General features: G+C 37.3%; 1 long non-coding RNA gene across 1 annotated transcript; it reads right to left on the bottom strand.

The window, feature by feature from the left end:
- Nucleotides 1-7825: 7825 nt before the first annotated feature.
- On the bottom strand, nt 7826-15625 carry LOC129923774 (uncharacterized). The gene is made up of 2 exons (XR_008775733.1): nt 15329-15625; nt 7826-8674 (listed from the first exon to the last, which is right to left on the bottom strand). It is a non-coding gene; the product is annotated as an uncharacterized LOC129923774 (long non-coding RNA).
- Between the last annotated feature and the right edge of the window lie 7030 nt (nt 15626-22655).

Genomic DNA, 22655 nt, shown 5'->3' with positions numbered 1-22655 from the left:
ATAAAAGTAAACTAAATATCATCAATGCCATTGAAGCCACACTTGTTTCTTTTTATCTTGTTTGGTGGACTGCAATTAAAGTTGCTATTAATTTTACTGATCGTCTTAGCTGAAATGCCAGTGTCGTCTCTTTGAATCCTAAGCTTATTTTCTTGGTTACTGAAAGTCCAGATATTTGGAGTTTCATTTTAAACACCTATACTTTCCGAAATGGCCTTCCGATAGGCTAAACCTATTTGCCTAACATGTCATATGCACATAAAGAGGTACCACAGAAATGCTTTAAAGACAAGCTTAGGCGCCAACTTGCTTTAACTGACATAGAATAAGAGAGCATCTGGTTGCATACAGCTTCAGAACGAGACAGCTGGAGGTCACTTACAAAGGTGTGGTATACACCAATGAAAATTAATTGCTGAGGGTAGACGGCAAAAAGAAAAAAACAACGTATTCTACCACAGGTGGACAATGGTTATGCCTGTGCTCAGTGTGGCATAATATGTAGGTCACAGCTGGGGCTACTCTGAAACATAGCATTCCTCATAAGTCTTCGGAAGCAAAGACAAGCCTATCATTTTTGTAGAATAGTTTGTAGCTTCTGTAAATGCATGAAATGCCGTCACAAATGACACAAGTCCTCTGTGAGTTTGATGGATTATAAACATCTTACTTCTTTGCCTTATATTAAATGGTCCTTCTGTCTGTTCCACTAGGTACTTGCGTTTATCTAAATAAAAATATCATTGATATATCGTAACATGTCATCAAAATAAAAACTAGAATCTCTGCAACTGGTTTACAAGTCAGAAGTCATCAATAACACTTGCCATTTAAAAAAGACAACAATTTAGATTACTGATTAGTCAAATTAGTGACTGATTATTCGATTCATTTAGGCCTATAATTTTTTTTTATGTGAATATATAATGATCCTTTACACTTTGTGACTTTATTAGTAGATCTATACTTTGGAGTGGACTTGTTTGTTGAGCTAAAGTCGGAAGTACACATTGAATTTTACTGTGATCTAGTAATCATCTAGTCAAATGTAGTGATCTACTAGATCTAGATGTAGTTGATGTAGAGTTTAGTAGTAGAGACTCTAGAGAGAGTAGGCCTATCTGTCATATCGTGATCAGTAGGTGGCTGAAGTTTTATAAATCTATTCCATGACAAAAACCCTGGCTAGATTTAGATCTACTGGTCTAGACATCTAGATCTAACTAGAGTAACTTACATCTATCGAACACCTTCGTTTTAAGGTACTTATCGAACACCCCATTGTATTTTTTAAAATTCTCCTTTATTTCGATGATTATAAAGAAACTAGTCCATTCTTATTGTGCATCGTCCATTTCTTGATAGTTAAGTTATAATTAGTTTCATTTTCACACGAGGATCATTTTTTTACTTATATTCAAAGTGCATTGGTAATATGCATTGGTATATAATAGGATGGCTGCCTGGTCGTGCGGTTTGCACGCTGGACTGTCGTTCGGACTTATCGATGGTCCCGGGTTCAAACCCTGCCCGCTCCCATCCCCCGCCGTCCTGCGGGAGGTTTGGACTAGGAAGTAATTATCTTCAACTCTGAAGGAACATCCGAAATAAGTAAAAACAAAACATTTATTGATATAAAAATTTCACATTTTTTGAACTCTTGGGAAGAGTGGAGTGAGTCTCGGGTTAAGGGTATTTTTTAATGCTAATGATGCTTCAGCTCAAAAAAACTATATAATACGCTTCTAATTAGGCTGAGAAATATTTACAACTATTTATTTGAAAGTGTCCTTTGTTACCTAAACATGAAAATTGAGGTTTAAAAAGGGGGTGTTCGATAATAGCAGTTTTTATATAAGCAATCTCAGCTTCGTAAGATATCGAACGCCATTTTAATGTTAAAAATAAACATCAAAGGGATATAACCCAAAGAAGACAAAATATTTAAATTATATATTTTTTAATTGTTATTTTTTTAAATAATTTAATGCAAAGTACAGATATAAATTAGTCATATGTTACAATTTGTATCAGCTATTTGTGGTTTACCGTAAATGTGCTATATTTTTTTTAAGTAAATAGATTTACATCGATATGCACTAATTGTACCCATTTTAAAAGCTTGATTTTATGACACATATATTATAGCTTGATGCTAACAGCATCAGTGCTTTGCCGCTGGAAGGAGCAAAGTGGAATGTATTCAGTTGTTGTTTCTTTTTCAGATGCCCCATTCTATTAACTTCTGAATTTGCCCCATTCTATTAACTTCTGAATTATGTGTTATAAACCAATACCTAGCACATGTGCTTGATGTGAAGAGATATTAATAAAACGAAAGGGCAAAGGGGGAGGTATAGAATGCAGATATGGTATTTTAAAATAAAAATGTCTTGGGCAGGTAAAAAAAAAAGGTCGGGGGGTGGGGGAGAGAAACAGTCAAGACACTGTATCCAGAGATCATCAATAATTGATCGACCATTAGAATTTGACGTCAGCCGCACGGTCAGCCTCAAATACAAGAGTCAGTTGTGCTTCTCGATCTAGACGTGTGGCGCCGGGTCTATAAAATTACATATATATATATATATATATATATATATATATATATATATATATTTGCCATAAAGTATGATAAAGCTCATAATGCGTTACAAAGACACTCCTTTGAAACATCACAAATACACAAAATAATAACAATAACACATTTAACCACTCTCTTATTCTGCCTACACCCCCTTACCCGCGCTTCCACTCTCCAACATTCACACTTTTTCAGTGCAAAGTAACAACGTAAATATCAAGACTCAATCCAAACGCAGCCACCAGACTAACACACAACAACAAAAAAATGGTCAGTGATAGCGTAACACACAGGTGTAAACCAGGCCATCAACACGGCCCCAAAACATTGTTCAAGTTGTAGTAAGAACAATGTTGAGGGGAAAGGGGGAGGAGCCATCAGTCGAGTACCTACGGTCAAGCCGCTAATTAGGTCACAAACACTAGGCATGATAGATACGTAGTATATATAGATATGTTGTTTGTGTGTGAGTGTGACAAATACTAAGCGTGCTCTAAAATACGGTGTTTTTTTTTTTTGGTCAACCAGGTGGTTTAGGGAGGGCGGATTTATCTACATCTATAGGTAACACAGCTTGCAAGCTACCATAGCTTTTCAGCACCCCCCCCCTTCCCCGCCCAGATCGAAAAATATCTAGCACTGACTTTTGGGCTGTTACATACACTGAGCGTGCTAGATCGGCGGCTAGTTACGTAGGGCCGCGTACCGTATGTTTTGTTTTTAGGTCAACCAAGTAAACTGTTGTGTCCTGCAATGACTTGGGGAGGGCGGGATTATCTATTGGCTACCAAAGCTTATTAGGCTCTCCCTCAAATAAATAATATCTGGATTAAATTTATTAATGGCCTTATTATGTCTCAAAATAGCTTAGACCTAAATAAGTACTGCGGTAATGCGTTACTGGGCTTAGCACCGTCAGTTTCTAAGCAGAGCTGATCAGTGATAGATTCCTTCGATGTGGACCATTTGAAAATGACTAAAAATCTGTCTTTCTTGACATGGCGTAAAAAGAAAATGATATAAATAAAAAAAATATAGATTATAACACTTTTGAAACACCATACTTTTCACAAAATGTTAAGATTATAACACTCTTAAAACACCATACTTCTCGTGTGTTCGATAAGTTCTTAATATGTTCGATAAGATAAGATAAAGGTAAAAAAGTGTTCGATGATTTAAGCTTCTGAAATCATCAACCTGACCCACTTTAACATCAAATATAAGTTTAACTATGAGTAGTAATAGAATAAAACAAGTCTACTTTTTAAGAAAAATGGATGAGGAGTTCACAGATACAATCAGTTTTTTTCTAGGTCTAATTTTTACGGAGATACACAAATTCAAACATAAAAAATGTCGGCGAATGAGCTTAACTAGTTCGATAAACGTAAGTTACTGTAGAATTAAACTAGAAAACTGAATTAGAGAAGTAGCTTTCTGGATCTAGAACTAGAATCTATATATTACTAATATTAGATCTAGTTGCGTCAAACGCTTAATTTTTGGTTGTTGTTTTTAATAAATGCACATAAAATACATTGTATTTTGGCAATAAAAATACCCAGTTGGTAGTCAAGTAATTCTAATAATTAATTAATGAATGACTCTATCTGACTCTATCAGTAGGCCTATTTGTTTTAGATCTATCAGATTCATATGACTTATTATTTATACTTATTTTATATCATTCGTCCAAGAAAATCTAGCTCTAGATCTATTTCATTTTAGATTAGGCTATAGTTTGTTTTTTTTTTTTGTCATTTTATTTAGGCTACAATATTATCAAGATTAACTTTTTCTTTGTTTCCAACGAGACGTGTATGCCTATAGCCTAGTCCTTTCGATAATATAAAAAAAAACGACTAGAAATGATTAGCTTGGAGTGTCAAAACTGTATTAGGCCTCCTATTTTTATTTCGTGCAATTTAGTATATCGTAACAAATACGCATTTAGCGGAACGGTAGACAGGTCTTCATCCAGGTTTAGTGTAAATAAACCAAACACAGAAACACTGAAAGATTGTATTTTCGGAATTTAGATTCTATTTTTTGGAAAATAAGTGGCATTTTATAGGGTGATCGAAAAAAAATAACTTTTGTGACGATCTCTTATTCAGGGAAATTGTATCTATTTTATCAGATAGTCAGAAAATGGATAAAGTTTTTACAGATCTAATAAAATATAGTGTGGGGGGAAGTTTTACTCTCAATGAAGGTCAATCCAAGTGGCTCTCGGAGTAAATTTCTTCTTCGGCATCCTCATCGATTTTTTAAAATGGTATGGTGCGCGAAAAAAGATGCGCGGCGGCACTTCGACTCTCTTTGTCTTTGTAAAAAACTCGAAGCTGGTGTTCCATTAGTATAGTTCCATGCATGGACCTTTCATCTGTATATTGTTCTTCTAGCAGACGTCAACTCCTTATACATACTAGAGTAACTAGACGAGAAACTTAAGACCTTTATTCCTTATAGAGATCGACGTTAGTCTGAATATGTTCAAATGAAACTATAAATAGATCCAAAACAACGTCCTATAGATGACATGTCCAGTCACATAACGACTTCTTATTGGTTCTTATCTTATATAATACAGACGTTACTTCAAAAAGAAGATGATTACGTCCTACGCGTCATGCATATTAACCAATGACTTAAATTCTGCTAGTTTTCCTGGCTAGCTCAGGCAACCCATTCCATGCTCTAATAGCACTAGGGAAGAAGGAGTATTTGTACAAATTTGTCCTAGCATATGGGACGAGGAAGGGTTCGGTGGAGTTGGCGCATACTCTCGAGCTGGCCCCGCTACGAAGTCATTCATAAATCACAATTAGTATCTTGAACAGAGACTAGCAATGCGTTAATTGGAATCAAAAGAATCGAAAAAGAAGGGAAAGAAAATAAACTAAAAAGGAATATTGCTGGAATCCTATGCAAAAAAAAAATGTTGTAAAATTATTAATGTCTTCTCACAAGCACTATGGATTCACCAAACTTACGATGACAGCGTTTATAAATGAACAGGCTTAACCAGCGGGGGACTGAGTGTCAAAATCGGCCCGGGAATTTCTATAAAATTCAGCCCTCAAATTCTCTATCATGTGATGGGCATCTATTTCTAGGTGTATCGGTCCTTAAAAATCATTAAGTTTGATAATGTATCGATATGCATGCATACAGTGAACTCTATATCTTAATAAGCAATATAGCGTCTTTTTAAATCAGCAATTATGTAGGCCCTAAAAAGATAAAGGCTTCTAGTAGCACTGTCTACATTCTACATTTTATTTTTGGAAAATGTGTTCCATTAAAATAGTATTACACTGTAATGTTTGTGAAAGTTTTTTTGTTTAAACACGACGCTCAGAGTGCCTTTTATACAAATAATAATAATAACATTATAAGAATATCATAATACCTTTGACAATTTGATATGTGCCGTAGTGGCTTCAATCAGGCCATTTCGGTGGCCCTACCGGCCCATATGGGTACCGGCCCACCGGGCATTTGGCCAAATGCCCATATAGCCAGTCCGCCCATGGGCTTAACACCATAAAAGATACACTTGTACCAAGATGATAAAGATATAGACATACAATTTGAAACAATATTGACTGTATTTGTTTTACTGAACGAAACGGTATTAAATTACCTTTAAACAAGTGTACCTGTTCTATTGTGTGTGTAGTTAGCTCTAGGATGCAGACAGTCAAACTAGGTCTCCAAGTTATTGAGAAAGCAGTGTATGACCTTATAAATAAAGATCCTCTTTCAGAGCTTGCGTTCTACAGGGCAGATGATGTTAAGATAATATGTTTGTTTCTTTGGCCAACGATCACTCTTTCTTTCTTCCCCATAGATATGATCCTAGCGTATTCAGAAAGCTATACGCACGAAGTAGCCCCAAAGAAAAATAACAAATAGGCAAAAATATTTCTAATCGTACAGATTTATTATTGCTAGTCTATTACACATTTAATGACTTGGCTGATCCAAACTAATTGATACAACTACGCTTTATATAAACTTTTTTTTTTGTTTGTATTTTTGATTGTGTCGCTTTTTAATTGTAATTTTTTAAAAAATGTCCTGAAATCGAAGTTGAGTGCCTAGGCCTCCTCAAGCCTCCTTAAGTCTCCTCAAGCCTCCTTATGTCTCCTCAAGCCTCCTCAGCCTCCTTAAGTCTCCTCAAGCCTCCTTAAGTCTCCTCAAGCCTCCTCAGCCTCCTTAAGTCTCCTCAAGCCTCCTCAGCCTCCTTAAGTCTCATCAAGCCTCCTCAGCCTCCTTAAGTCTCCTCAAGCCTCCTTAAGTCTCCTCAAGCCTCCTTAAGTCTCCTCAAGCCTCCTTAAGTCTCCTCAAGCCTCCTGAAGCCTCCATAAGTCTCCTCAAGCCTCCTTAGGCCTACTCAGCCTCCTTAAGTCTCCTCAAGCCTCCTTAAGTCTCCTCAAGCCTCCTTAAGTCTCCTCAGCCTCCTTAAGCCTCCTTAAGTCTCCTCAAGCCTCCTTAAGTCTCCTCAAGCCTCCTTAAGTCTCCTCAAGCCTCCTTAAGTCTCCTCAAGCCTCCTTAAGTCTCCTCAAGCCTCCTCAGCCTCCTTAAGTCTCCTCAAGCCTCCTTAAGTCTCCTCAAGCCTCCTTAAGTCTCCTCAAGCCTCCTGAAGCCTCCATAAGTCTCCTCAAGCCTCCTTAAGCCTCCTTAGGCCTACTCAGCCTCCTTAAGTCTCCTCAAGCCTCCTTAAGTCTCCTCAAGCCTCCTTAAGTCTCCTCAGCCTCCTTAAGTCTCCTCAAGCCTCCTTTAGTCTCCTCAAGCCTCCTTAAGTCTCCTCAAGCCTCCTTAAGTCTCCTCAAGCCTTCTCAGCCTCCTCAAGCCTCCATAAGTCTCCTCAAGCCTCCTTAGGCCTCCTCAGTCTCCTTAAGTCCCATCAAGCCTCCTTAAGTCTCCTCAAGCCTCCTTAAGTCTCCTTAAGTCTCCTCAGCCTCCTTAAGTCTCCTCAGCCTCCTTAAGTCTCCTCAAGCCTCCTCAGCCTCCTTAAGTCTCCTCAAGCCTCTTTATGTCTCCTCAGCCTCCTTAAGTCTCCTCAAGCCTCCTGAAGCCAATACGACAACCACTGTTCCAGGGAACTGCTTATTAAACTAGGTTTTATAGTTATTTAGTAACTTTTCTTTCTGCAAACAATAAAGGGGACTAATTCAACTTTTACCACCTTATCAGTCAATCAAAATTTCTTTCCCTTGTTCGAGATACCTTGTTCGAAATAATTATTTACCAATAGTTAATTAACTAATTGGTTTATTTTTTTTTGTTGGCAGGTAAAAGAAATAATTGTGCCGAATTTCAGCTTGATCCGAGAATGTAGGAGAAATAACGTGTAGAAAACTTTGGCCAGACAGACACACAGATAGACAGAGTTGATATATAATTTATATTTATTGATAAATAAATAGCAGCAGACTGACAAGTTTTTAATTAACTTCTTCGTTTACTTGTCTTTGTATATTCAAAGTTTTTCAGAAGCAACCTGTTACTCAGAGGTTCTCAGAATCTGTGGGTCATAACGTTGAATTAAGTGTTTTTACTGATCAGTGGACATGCAAGGAGTTATGCGCTTGTATTTTGCGCTGACGATAACTACTGCGAAAAGTCACTTCGTCTGTGAAATATCAACATCATTTTATGGCCACCTGGCATTCCTGCTTCGCGCCATTTGAGGCAGGATTCTTGTTTGCATTTTTTCATTGGCGTACCATTGATATGCATTGATCTGGGCAGCCTAATTCGGACTGGATATGCAAAAGACATACATGGCTGACGTTATCAAATGCTTTGGTCAAATCCAGGAATGAAGTATAGAGATTTAATTTATTTGTTCTTGCTGGTTTATATAGCAGCATCCTTGCCAGAGTTTTGTAAGCAATGGAGAGATATGCCACGGTGGTTATCGCAAATCTATTTCCCTTCTTCTTGTAGAGATGAATAAAAGGCCTCTTTGAACTCTTGGGGTAGTTTTTACAAAGCTTATATTAACTCAGAGGCGCGGTGGCTGTGCTGTAAGGCGCTTGGCTTCCAAACTGGGGGTCCAGGGTTCCAATCCTGCTGAAGACAAAAACAAAATTTAATAAAAATACTCAGAAAGACACAAAGATAAAGGCACATTCATCATGCCATATGCTAGGACAAATTTGTACAAATACTCCTTCTTCCCTAGCGCTATTAGAAAATGGAATGGGTTGCCTGAGCCAGCCTGGAAAACCAGTAACTTGGCAGAATTTAGGTCATTGGTTAATATGCATGACTAAATGCATGACGCGTAGGACGTAATCATCTTCTTTTTTGAAGTAACGTCTGTATTATATAATATAAGATAAGATTTGACTGGGATTTTTAATTTCGAGAACCTTTAGGTACCTCTGACAATGGGTACCTGGAAAAAAAGTAAAGGCGGTTGGTCGTTGTGCAGGCAACATGACACCCTCGTAAACCGTCGGCCACAGAAACACGGAGACCTTTACATCATCTGCCTTATAGACCACAAGGTCTGAAAGGAGGAACTAAATTAACTCACTCTGTCTGGTAAAACATTTGTACACGTTATTTCTCCCACACCCACTATATAAACCTAACAAATACATTGAGGACTGATTTAATATTTAGGACTGTTTTACAAGGAATAAACACAAAAATCAGGTGACTTGAATTGTACATTTTTTAATTAATATTAGTCTTATGCAGTGGCGTAGCTCTGGACTTTTTTTTATGCCAAGCTACATTCAGGGCCGGCATTAGGCATAGGCAAATTTTAGCAGACGCCTAGAGCACATGATTAAAAATAAATTTGAGAAAAGAATGCGATTCTTGGATCAGATCTTAAACATAGTAGAAGTTATGACTCTATGTTTACTATTCCAACTTTGTAAAAAAAATGCGATATACGGATATCAGTTATTTCTCAATATACAAATGTAGTGGATCGGATACATTATACTGGTAGGCCAAACTTGACCAAGCACCGAGAGGCAAAATATCGAGTTGACCTCTGTCCCGGAAAGGCCGCCAAAATCACGGATTTAAAAGAAAGAATTACACTGGTAGGCCAAACTTGACCAAGCACCGAGAGGCAAAATATCGAGTTGACCTCTGTCCCGGAAATGCCGCCAAATCACGGATTTAAAAGAAAGAATCAATGTGGTCACTGCCCCTTTCCGCTGGCACCCTTCACTGAAGCTTGGTTCTACTCCTTGACGCCGCATCGTGTTGTCCTGTTGTGTTTTTACAAGTTTGTGTTCATGTTGTTTTTTTCTATCAGTAGGCCTACTAAAAGTTTGAAATGGACATACCTTGTCTGGTCATTTATTCAATTCTGTGCCTACCACACACATAGACAAGCGGGTTTTAAATTAACTGCGTATTAATTAATTATGTTTTTCGCTGTTTCTTTTTTTTTATTTCATTTTGGGGGCCACCGAATTCTCTTAGCCTTGGGCCTCCAACTATCCAAGGCCGGCCTAGCTACATTAATAAATTAAATGTACGAGAACTCAAGCAACAGCTTGAGAGAAGCTAAAGCAAACTACACTCACCTAATTTCGGGTGTTTGTGAATGTTTTAAAGAAAAGAGAGAAATATATTACCCCTCTCCATAAATACCCAGTGGCGTAGCTAGGGTGGGGGAGAATTAGAAAAAAAACCCGAGCCCCCACATGAGGCAGGTCCCCAAAATGAGTGTTTTTTTTTACATTAAAAATTAAATATTACGAAAAATGCAGGGGCCCCCAAAGAGGTGAAGCCCCCCCCCCCCGGCTCACAAACGATGGAAAATTCCTAGTTACGCCCCTGTAAACGCCCCTGAATAAAAAAAAAATTCTGTTCACGCGCATACGTAAGGTATAGGCTTCATAAATAGATCAAAACTGAAAGAATACCTTACCCAGCACGCAGAGGTCAGGCAGTTTATGTTGACATGTGTTCGGCTGAATTTCGACCTAAACAAGTCTATTTGGTGTATTAGTTTATTGTTGTTTTTTTTTTTGGCTTTGGGCAATAGCTTTGAAAACTTTTGAAACCACAAGAAAAACATAATAGGTAGGAGATTATTTTTCTTTTCAACTCTTCAGGTTGTGTTCAAACTAAAAACAATGCTAGATCTAGAGATAATAAGCGTGGTCGAGAGCGTGGGAAGCGTGGTCGAGAGGCCAAGTGCGCTTGAACTTGGCTTGGCTTGGCTACCTAGAAGGGGGCTCGAGGTTCGAAACACCCGACTCGGGCAGAGTTGTGTTTACTGAGCGCCTAAAGGCAGCACGGAAAACCAATTCCTAGATACCCCCTCCCCCCCCCACCGGTACACAAATGAGATTGGACCAAAAGCGCTCTGAGCATGCTATAAGCATGAAAGTAGCGCTATATAAAAGCTATAATAATAATAATAATAATAATAATAATAATAATAAACAAACGTTCGGTGTGATCAAATGGACTGACACCGACCTACATGACATTGACAGACTCACTAGAAAATTACTAACCAAGTTTCGATGCCTACACCCCAAGTCCTCCACCATAAGGTTATACCTGCCCAGGAAGGATGGGGGTCGTGGATTGCAGAACATCTTCAAATTGTGTAAGATGCAAGTTTTAAAAATACGATCAAAACTGCTCGCCTCCAGCAACAAATTAGTTTCCTTCCTACGGAAATACGACTCCGATGCAACCCCTCTGAACCTACACAATGCTGATGTCAATATCGGTTTGGACGACGTAGGGCATGAGATTCGCCAATGGGAAGAAAAAACACTCCACGGAAAATTTCCGGCTTCATTACATGGGGACAACATCGACAAGGCTGCTTCCTTAACATGGCTCAAAGCAGGTCATCTCTACCCTGAAACAGAAGGCTTTGTTACAGCAATACAGGACAGAGTAATCAGGACAAAAAATTACGAGAAGCATATCCTGAAACTCAATGTTGTCGACAAATGCCGAAAATGTGGAAATGTGGGCGAGTCGATTGAACACATTATGGCAGGATGTCCAGCCCTATCAGAATCAGCCTACCTAGGTCGCCATAACCAAGTTGCAAAGTTAATACACCAACACTTGGCTTTGACGTACAAATTGGTGGGTAAGGACACTCCCCCTTATTATAAATACTCTCCGCAAGAGGTTCTCGAGTCTACTGATCATCTGCTGTACTGGGATAGGCCTATTCTGACCGACAAAACGGTAGATTTCAATCGCCCGGATCTGCTGTTCATCGATAAAAAAGAAAAAACTGCTACCATTATCGATATCGCCGTACCACTGTCTCATAATTTAAGAAAAACTGAGATAGAAAAACAAAGAAAATATGGGAACCTAGGCTTGGAGATTAAGTGTCTATGGAAATTGTCCAAAATAACAATATACTCCATGGTTATATCAACCGAGGGGATAATAACAACTGACCTCACAGACACCTTCAAGGCCCTTAACATTCCTAGGAACATCTTCGTTGCCAGTCAGAGGGCGGTACTGCTGCAGACCTGCCACATCACCAGAAAATTCCTCAGTGGAAACTGTTAAAGGGACTACGATGAATTTTGTTTCTCTTTAGCGAAACTTGACCCTGGCAGCGCCAGAGAATGACTACTCGTTCATTTCTAACATAATAATAATAATTTTATTTATAAAGCGCTTTTAACAAACAAAATGTAGGCTCAAGGCGCTGTAATAACATTACAAACACAAACACGACAGCTAAAATGACAGTTAATCTAAAAAAAAGTTTCTCTTTCAAAAAATAAATCTCTCAAAATCAACGAATTGATCAAATTTTATTGATTTTATTTTTTTCTTGGGATGATGATGATGATCACCTTTTGAGTGAGGGCTTGATAGGGTCAGATCCTCTCTTGCAAAAGCCCTGGACAGAAACCCCTGCTGTTTTGCGTAATGTCTAGGCCTACACTATGACCTGAGGCTAGAGTTTCCCCACAATGGGGAGTGGTTTGACGAAGATTATTTGATATTCCCAGTATTAGAACTGCCACTGGGTCGACGCGTTCATCTTCTATGACGTCGGGGGACGGGCTAAATAGAGCCTAGCTCATGAGCGCAAAGGAGCCTCCCGACTCAGCCCGCGAAGGCCGCACCAGTCAGCCCAATTTTTGCCCATTAGAAAGACCCAGGAATCAGCCAGGACACATGAGATCCCGACCAACCCTCGAGTTGGCGTTCATCGCGCTATCCGCTTTTCGAGAATCCCGTTCGGTCTCTTAGAAAGCCTTCAGGACAGAAGACTCAAAAGTAAAGTAGCAATTATACATAAAACACTCAACCATAATCTTCAAATACAAAAACAAAATTTAATAAAATACTCTGAAATACACAGTAAAGTAGCAATTATACATAAAACACTGAACCATAATCTTCAAATACAAAAACAAAATTTAATAAAATACTCTGAAATACACAAAGATAAAGGCACATTCTTCGTCCCATATGCTAGAACAAATTTGTACAAATACTCCTTCTTCCCTAGTGCTATTAGAGCATGGAATTGGTTGCCTGAGCCAACCAGGAAAACCAGTGACTTGGCAGAGTTTTAAGTCTTTGGTTAACATGCATGACTAGATGCATAATGCGTAGGACGAAATCATCCTCTTTTTTTGAAGTAACGTCTGTATTTGATAAGATAAGATAAGATTACATTAACCTAAAAAATACTCGGGAAGACACAAAGGTAAAGGCACATTTCTTGTTCCACATGCTAGGACATCATTTAATGAATCAGCCATGAAAAACAATCAGCCATGAAAAACAATCATCCATGAAAACGAATGACTTGGCAGAGTTTAAGTCAATAGATTAACATGTATGACTAGATTGACCAAGAGACACACCTAGGACGTAATCATCTTTTTATTTAAAAATAAGAAACAAAATATAGCCGTGAGATTAATGACGAACAAATATTCACATTTGATTAGAGTAATACCTTAAGTAAAATCATTTAATCTGTAAACTCCTCATGATAGAAGACTTAAAAGTAGCAGTTATACATCTGGTAACTTATCACCGGTAACAACCACTCTAGTGTTACTACTGTCTCTCCTCCTACGGTCTCCAAGACCGGATTTTCTGTTAGGGTTTACTTCCTTATCCTTAGAACTTACAGGGACACACACAAGGCAGTGCGGCTATTTACCTACTGAATAAATTGTTAAAACAAAGAAAAACATTTAAAAAATACTATTCAAACAAAAAAAAGCAAAGATATATCTATTAAATGTAATTTTATCAATTAGTTTGTATCAGTCATGTGATCTCCGCAGTAATAGATCTGTGTGATTACAAATATTTTTACCAATTGTTTTATTGTTTAGCGCAATTTAATTGCTTTTAGCCAACTCAGTTCATTATAATCCTATCACTTATCTGGACCAGTTGGAAAAGAAGAAAGGGGGGTATCTGGGTGAATGTTATTGATTACTTTTTAAATGCATAAAAAAATTACAACTTATTCACTTATGGCTCATGCTTCCTCGAGGGCACTAATTCAACGTATACTACCACATTTGTCAAGTATGATTTATTTCCCTTGTTTGATACAAAAAAAAAATACCCATAGTTAATTAATTGATTGGTTATTTTAAAAATTGTTACTTGTTCTTTCAGGTACAAGAAATAACTGTGCAAAATTTCAACTTAATCCGTGGTGGGTGTGGGAGAACTAACGTGAAAAAAACTTTTTACCAGACAGACAGAGTGAGTTGATTTAAGCTTTCTATTAGCTTTGTAATAAATAGCAGCTTCAAATTTAAGAGTTGAAAGTGACTTCGCGTGCTGGACTTCACAATTAAGTTGGTTCCAGACTCCAGACCCATGATGCACCAAACACATCGCAGACTATCGGCATGAAAAAAAAAAGGGGCTTTTCTTTTTGTTGTGGGTTAATCTTGTATCTGACTTCACTTCGATCTCATTAATTACTCCACATTAGCCACAAAATATTACAGATTAATAATACACTTGATTAACGACTTTTACTGTCGCAAATGACACATTTATTTATAACTGGGAAGTCCGTCCAGTCTTCCTAAACGTCGCTATTTTTCTAACTATCATCCGAAACAGACTACTTCTATACCAGTGATGCCCAAAGTACGGCCCGCAGGACAGAACCGGCCCGCGACGTGGTTCCATCCGGCCCGCCGAAACGTCGGCACAGAAAGTAGAAAATCCTCCCCAGTTCAAAAAAAAGTTTAAAATGTATCTTTACCTTCATTAAATTAAGGACTCTCGCTTTTTCTCTGATGGATTGGTACCATGACGTTTAACGAGTGTGACTTTATGAGTTTATGAACTGGAACTCTGAATGTAGAGTCTACCAGAAAAAGTGAATGGATCTTTTTTGTGGAACATAAGTCAACATAATTGTTTTGTAAAGAAAGTCTGACTGTTTCAGAAACAACAACATATACAAAGACAATATAAAACAAATATGAAGGCCTTCTTGGTTTGAGCCGCGTATAAAAGATTGGTTAAACTACGCCAAGAGATTGGGAATATTTACCAAAAAGAGACAAGAAAATAAGTTGGTGATAAAGTTAACTAAAATGTTGCTCACATTTTAAGTAGAGAAATGAAGCCATTTTTAGACGCGTAAAAAATGATATACTTTAAATATCCCATTAAATTAATGTTAAGTACTAGATCCAATAATTTCAAATCGTTTCAGGTGAATTTTGATTTCATTTTTTTTTTTTTTTTTACCTTTCTGTTGATGTGGCCCGGGACGCGCGTGTCGAAAGTTAAAATGGCCCGCAGGTCGAATTAGGTTGAGCATCACTGTTCTATACTATCGCCATGTTGCTCTTCTTCGCCTAATCTACTACGTCATTCGTCTGTCTTACTACGTCACTACTTTTACCGTCGCTAAAACAATACTCAATATATTTGTCTACCGAAACTAACATACTCTCTAAACTAGTACATAACATTTTGCAGATGACAAATTCAGCAGAGTCTGTTACCTACCACTCAACTCTCGTTATTTATTTGCAGCACGAGATTTCAGCAAAGACCAGTTTAAAATAAAACAGATTTTAATGACAAAGCTTATATCAACTCAATCTGTCTGGTCCAATGTTTATACACGTTATTTCTTCGACACCCAATCTCGGCTCAAGCTGACATTTCGTACAACTGTTTCTTATACCTGACAATTAGTTAATTTGTTTAGTATCTCAAACAAGGGAAAGAATTAGTACTTGACTGAAGTGGTGGAATAGGCTGAATTAGTCCCCTTTATAGATCGTCGTCTGAGGCTCAGTGATCAAAAACATGAAATAGAAACAATAGATAACTATAAGATAAAATAAATTTAAAAAGCGATCAACCATATACTCCGTTGTTCCAAATCATTTCCAACTGGTCCAGACAAGTGATAGGATCATAGCGTATTGAGAAAACTAAAAGCATGAAATCGAACAAAAACAATAAATAAATAAATTATGGCTTTTATATGGCACTACTTTCATGCTTATAGCATGCTCAGAGTGCTTTGGTCCAATCTCTTTTGTGGACCAGTGGGGGAGGGGGTATCTTGGAGAAGGTTTTTCCAACTCTGCCCGAGTCGGGCGTCGAACCTCGAGCCCCCTTAATAGGTAGCCAAGCCAAGTTCAAGCGCACTTAGCCTCTCGACCACGCTTCCCACTTCCCACTACGATTGGTAAAAAAAAAAATATTTCTAATCACTCAGGTTTATTATTGCTAGTCTAAACCTATTACAAAGTTAATGATATGACTGATCCAAACTAATGGACCTCATTCACCAATTGTAAACAAACAACATTTAGCCACGTGGTGCTCTATCTCTTCTATATAATTTACGATCTTATGTTTAATTCATGATGGTGGTCACGTGACAGTTTTTTCCCCCTATTGTTTTATCAATAAGATCACGTGACTAAATGTTGTTTGTTTACGATTGGTGAATGAGGTCCATTGATACACTGAATAATGGCTTTGTTGTTGATGTTTTTTTTTAAAGTATTTTTAAAATTTTGCTTGTTTTAAGTGTGAAAATCCTTTATACTTTGCGGTCTTTTTCCCCCCCCCCCAGGATGTTGACCACGCTCAGCAGAAGGTACAAAGCATTCAAAAAGTTGACCTTCATAGGTGTCACTCTTGGCCTTCTAGTGACTCTGTCACCCCATTCAGTGGAGGCAGAGTCCTTCCGTGCAAGAACCAGGGATCAGCTAACCGACGCAGTGAGAACTCCGGATAGCAACTTGAAGCTTACAAAGCAGGAAGACGACACCCCCGGCGGGTCTGCCTTTCCGCCTTTGCAAAGCCACGTGGTCAAGCGTTACCCCATTGGTAATGACTTAGAACTTCTAGCGAATATGATTGTGGGAATAAAAAAACAGCAGAATAGACAAGAAGTCATGGACATGCTGGAGGAATTTGGAAAATAAAAATAAAATAACCAGTGGCGTAGTTAGGGAGGGGGGGGGTCCAAATTTAAAATCCACACAGGCCACCACTTGAAGGTGGGGGGAATGAGTGTCCGAAAATTCGTTTTTACATTAAATATTACGCAATTATCTCATGTCATGATGTCGAATGTCAAAATGCAAGGTTCCCTAAAGAGGTCAAGCCCCCCTCCCCTGGGCCCCCAAATCCCTATCTACGCCACTGAAATGAACATTTTTTATAAGTTTACATCAACCAGTTCGTTGCTAGTCTGATTAAAAACAAAGATCCATTAATAAGGATGAGAACAAAATATAACTGACGAGATAAAGTCTGGTCTATTTTAGAATTTAAAAAATCTATTTTTACATCATGTACACTTTACCTGTGCACATATTAAGTCATTAAAAATTAATTATATTTTTAAAAAATTGTTGGTATTTTTTTTTATTAATTCTTCCTTTTTTTGGTTACATTTATTTTTTTATTTATTTAAACTACGGGCGGTAGTCTGGTCGTGTGATAGGCACGACATTCTGTTCTTGAGCTGAGGTACATTGATAAATTAAATTTACGAGAACTCAAGCAAAAGCCTGAGAAGCAAGCTGTACGGTATCATTGATTCAACAGCCTGAGAAAAGTTAAAGCAAGCTAAACGACATCATTGATTCCAAATGATGTTAATCCTTTTCATTTCCCGTTTAAAAGAAAGATTTGTGTCGATTCCCACATTTAAAAGAACAAAGTCTTGAAGATCAAGCGTCAATTCTACAAATACATTATGTCGTTCGAATGGTTTCACAGGTGAGGAGACACAAAGATAAAGGCACATTTCTCGTCCCGTATGCTAGGACAAATTAGTACAAAAGCTCCTTCTTCCCTAGTGCTATTGTAGCATGGAATGGGTTGCCTGAGCTAGCCAGGAAAACCAGTGACTTGGCAGAATTTAGGTCATTGGTTAATTTGCATGACTAAATGCATGACGCGTAGGACGTAATCATCTTCATTTTTTGAAGTAACGTCTGTATTATATAAGATAAGATAAGGAAGACTGCATTTATCAGAAAAAAAAATTCAGTTACTGGACAAAATATTCTGCATATTCCTGAAACATATAACTTATTAATCTGAAAACAAATTTAGTACTGATATTGGAATTGGATGAGCTTTCCACAATATGCATATAAATGACTAATTTCGGAGATCGTTGTCATGTTAACATTTTAAAGAGCTATGAAAATGCGCCCATATCATGCATGTCAGATAATGATGCGAGCAAATATTTTCATCCATCAAAATGATCTAAGACAAAAGGAGGTCACGAGATAAACTCATAATATTACAGATGACAGAATTAATAAATTAAAATAATAATAATAATAATAATAATAATAATAATGCAAACTAAAAATGTTAACAAAGATAGAATTAATAAGTAAAGTTTGTCTTTTTTTTTTTTCTTAAATCCCCTCCTTTACTGTCCACACTTGTGTACAACAAAACAAATACTTACAAATGACCCAACACTTTAAATGTCTAAAACTTGTACAATTTTAAGTGGCGCATCTGAATTAGAAGTGAACGAAATTGGCGCACGGAAACAAAAGGTTATTCACCCCTGAACTAGACCCTTGTCATCTAGATCACCAGCTTGGCTCTATAGTAACTCACTATAGGTGTGAACCCTCTGACCCGACTGATTTAATTAAGCTGTGCGACGCAGACACACTTTAAACGACAACGTTTTACTCAGTACAACCCAAACCTATTTATAACCAATAACAGGACTGTATGGGCAATCAGGCTTCACCTCGATTGTCCCCCCAGGATCTAGTCTACAGTTAAATAAAAGGTAAAGTTCCCCTTCCAGACCTTGTGATTTATAGGGCAGATGATGTTAATATCATCTGTTTCTTTGGTCAACGATTAATAAGCAGGGTGTCATGTGGCCAGCAAACACGACTGTCACAGCTTTCCTATTATATAACTCTATCTATTTATAATTCGATAGAAACTACCTTAAGTCTCTTATCTTCTTATCTTATATAATACAGACGTTACTTCAAAAAAGAAGATGATTACGTCCTACGCGTCATGCTCGATACGTCTAGGTGTCCCTGGTTCAGTTCTAGTTAACGAAATAAAAAAAATAAAACCACTAGATCAAACACATAAACTTTAATCAGCTTTACTGCATATCACACACGCTGGTCTCTCTCTAACAACCAAACACACTTCTGGTCATTCGCGCAGATTGTAAAATAGATTATACATACATACACACATTCATCCGTGACAACGACCAAAGGCCTTTCCTTTCCCAACTAAAGTCAAATACCCATTAGAGAGTTGGGTAGACTCAGGGGCGCCCCGGAAATCCCGAAATTCAAAATCCCAGAGTTCACCAAGATTCGAAGCCAGGTCCCCAGGTTAGGAAGTCAAGTTCTTATTATAACCACTCAGCCACCGCTAGATCTTAATTACCATTTACCTGCTTTCACAGCCAGATGTGTGTTTATAATAAAAGAAATCAAACTATGAAAATGAAGGAAATTAAGTAAGATAAACACCAAAATGTATTTCCGATGAGTCCACTGGCTATACTTTGCTAAAGTGGCTACAAAATCAGGGTCTAGCTGCAGTCTAGGCCGATGTAGAAAACTTCTACATAACTTCTGTATGGCGTCGACAGTTGTTAGGCGCTTCAGCGATGGGTCTCTTGCAGATAAGTCAAACGGAGGTGACACTCCAATAATGAAATCCAACAACACAGGTGAAAGGTCAACCGAATAAGTTAGTTGACGCTGGTAGCGAATCGTCAAATGCCGTCAAGCTAAATCTCTACGTCCAATAAAACCTGCCTCTCTGGGTTCGAACCTCGGTGAAAAGTGGCATTTTGAATGTTTGCGGGTACTAGAATAAATGAAAAACTGTCATGGAATCCCCATATTGATGAAACTATAAAAAAAAAATCAAACAAAGCATTAGGGTTTATTAAAAGAAATTTCTATACATCAAATAAGAACATAAAACTAAAATGTTATTTAACCTTGGTTAGGCCAGTAATAGAATATGCATCCTCCGTTTGGGACCCCTCAACTCAAGAAAACATTAAGAAACTGGAACAGACACAAAATAGAGCAGTGAGATGAGATTAATAACAAACGAATATTCACACTTGACTATATAGAGTTTTTATATAGAGTAACACCTTTAGTTAAATCACTAAATTTAGAAAGCATTCAGGATAGAAGACTTAAAAGTAAAGTAGCAATTATACATAAAACACTGAACCATAATCTTCAAATACAAAAACAAAATTTAATAAAATACTCTGAAAGACACAAAGATAAAGGCACTTTCCTCGTCCCATATGCTAGGACAAATTTGTACAAATACTCCTTCTTCCCTAGTGCTATTAGAGCATGGAATGGGTTGCCTGAGCTAGCCAGGAAAACCAGTGACTTGGCAGAATTTAAGTCATGACTGAATGCATGACGCGTAGGACGTAATCATCTTCTTTTTTGAAGTAACGTCTGTATTATATAAGAAGAAGACTAGAATATAATTTGTTTGTGGATATCATAAGACTCAGTGTTTGATGTTTGCGCTAGGCCTACACATTTATTACTTTTAAGTGAATGATATGGGTAAGAAGCAGTCGTTATTAATTTCTGTTTAAACTCTTAGTCCTAACTTGTTTTAATTTAAAAATAGATTTTTTTATAGCGCAATTTTTTTTTTCATGCTTATAACATGCGCAGCGCGATATGATTCAATCTCTATTGTGGACTTATGAAGATATGAGATACCTGGTTGAAAATTTCCGCACTGCCTTAAAGCGCTCAGAATAGTTAAAACAAAAAAAAAAAACTGCTTAAAATTAAACTTATGCTTCTAGAAAACCGACAAGTAGCCGTTGGAACCAGAACCTTTAAAAAATAGGCCTATAAAATATTATGATATGGGATTCTCGATATCTTTTCTAGATTTTTTCGATGTAACGGGATAGACCGGCACCTTCGACACGGAGGTCACGGATGGACGGACGAACGGATCGGACAAAACTAACAGCGACTATTCCCCTGGGAGGGCTGGGTGAAAAAGGGGGGGGGGAGAGCGTGAGTGATGGAGAGAGAGAGATGGAGAGAAATCGCTGTGTGCGCATAAGGGAGGTAGCTCCAAAGCTTCATGTAAAACATTTCAAGAGTTACCTACCTTTTCTTTTCATGCATCTGGTGGTGCATTTCCACCAATGGAATAATTAATAATTGTTTAATTTGTTGTTGGGCAGTCTTTTAACTCACACGACTACGGTACGGTTCCTGATTACATAGAGGTCTAAATTTCTTGATAGTATCTGGAATACTGACATAATATTGTCTGGTATGGTCACTGGTGTATATTACATTAGATTAGATCTAGTCTCTTGGTTGCCGACTCTCCTAAAAATGCTAATTCATCAATTGCCTTTTATTTCTAGATGTAGTTTTATTGGATATTTAGCCTTGCCTTAGGCGACTCAAGGAATCAATATCAGACTAGATCAGTAGATGTATATCTAGTCCTAGATCTAGATTTTTTTATTCTAGATAGATCTAGATTTTAGATCTAGCAATGCCATTCTTACATTCTAGCAATCTTAGTCTAGAATCTAGCCTCTACTAGGCAGCTGGCTTTGACTTGAGTATAACTAGAATTCTAGATCTATCATAATCTATGTAGTACGACTAGAATTGACTAGATTGTCACTAGATCTAGAAACTAGATTTTACTAGATCTATCATAATCTAGATATGTGATCTAGATCTAGAATCTATTTGAATCTAATTATTCTAATTTGAGGTTAAGGAATTATATACACATTGATATGGGGATCTACTGAAAACCGGATATACACTCGTAGGATGTAATTTGTAATCATCTTCTTTTTTGAAGTAACGCACATCATATTTTATAAGATAAGATATTGTAAAGGCAAAGGGTCTATTAGACACAAAAGTTTTGGAACCACAGGTCTATCTAGATGAATGGGTTTAGGAGTGTAGGTGGTGTCGAATTGGTGATGATGTTGATTTATTAAGGTTAGCTGTACTTAAAGAATTTCTGTATATATGTATGTTAAGAAAATTCTATTAATAACATAATAAGATATTCTCTCAGGCTTTCAAGGCCAAGGGTATAAAATAGATGAGAAAAGAAAAGCTACGACAACTTGGGGATATTCGCTCAATTTAAATTAAATAGATTTCACTTAGAAATTTTTCTTTTCTCCCCATTTTTTTGTGCCATCATAGAATACATAACTAAACTTCATGTCTTCGATTCCGAGGACCAAAGTGCAGTGTTTCATATGGCAACACAAACCCAGTTTTGACCTGCATAGTTTTCTGCAGCTTGGGCAAACTGTCAAATATAGTAATCACATAAAGACACTTACAAGCAAATCACAACCTTAAGCCACTACACTTTATAAGAATACCTTTACAATACACACGACAATGAAGAATAAAAAAAATATGCCAATTCAATCTCTTCATTATTTATTATTTTGGTTGTATTGTGTTCTTAAACTATATTACTCTAAAACTAATATTCTTGTTTATTTTTAATTGCAGTTGAT

This window comes from Biomphalaria glabrata, chromosome 17 (genome assembly GCF_947242115.1).
Source record: "Biomphalaria glabrata chromosome 17, xgBioGlab47.1, whole genome shotgun sequence".
Classification (NCBI taxonomy): domain Eukaryota; kingdom Metazoa; phylum Mollusca; class Gastropoda; family Planorbidae; genus Biomphalaria; species Biomphalaria glabrata.
Note: the sequence above shows the minus strand (reverse complement) of the source record. Positions and strands in the feature narration are given on the sequence as shown.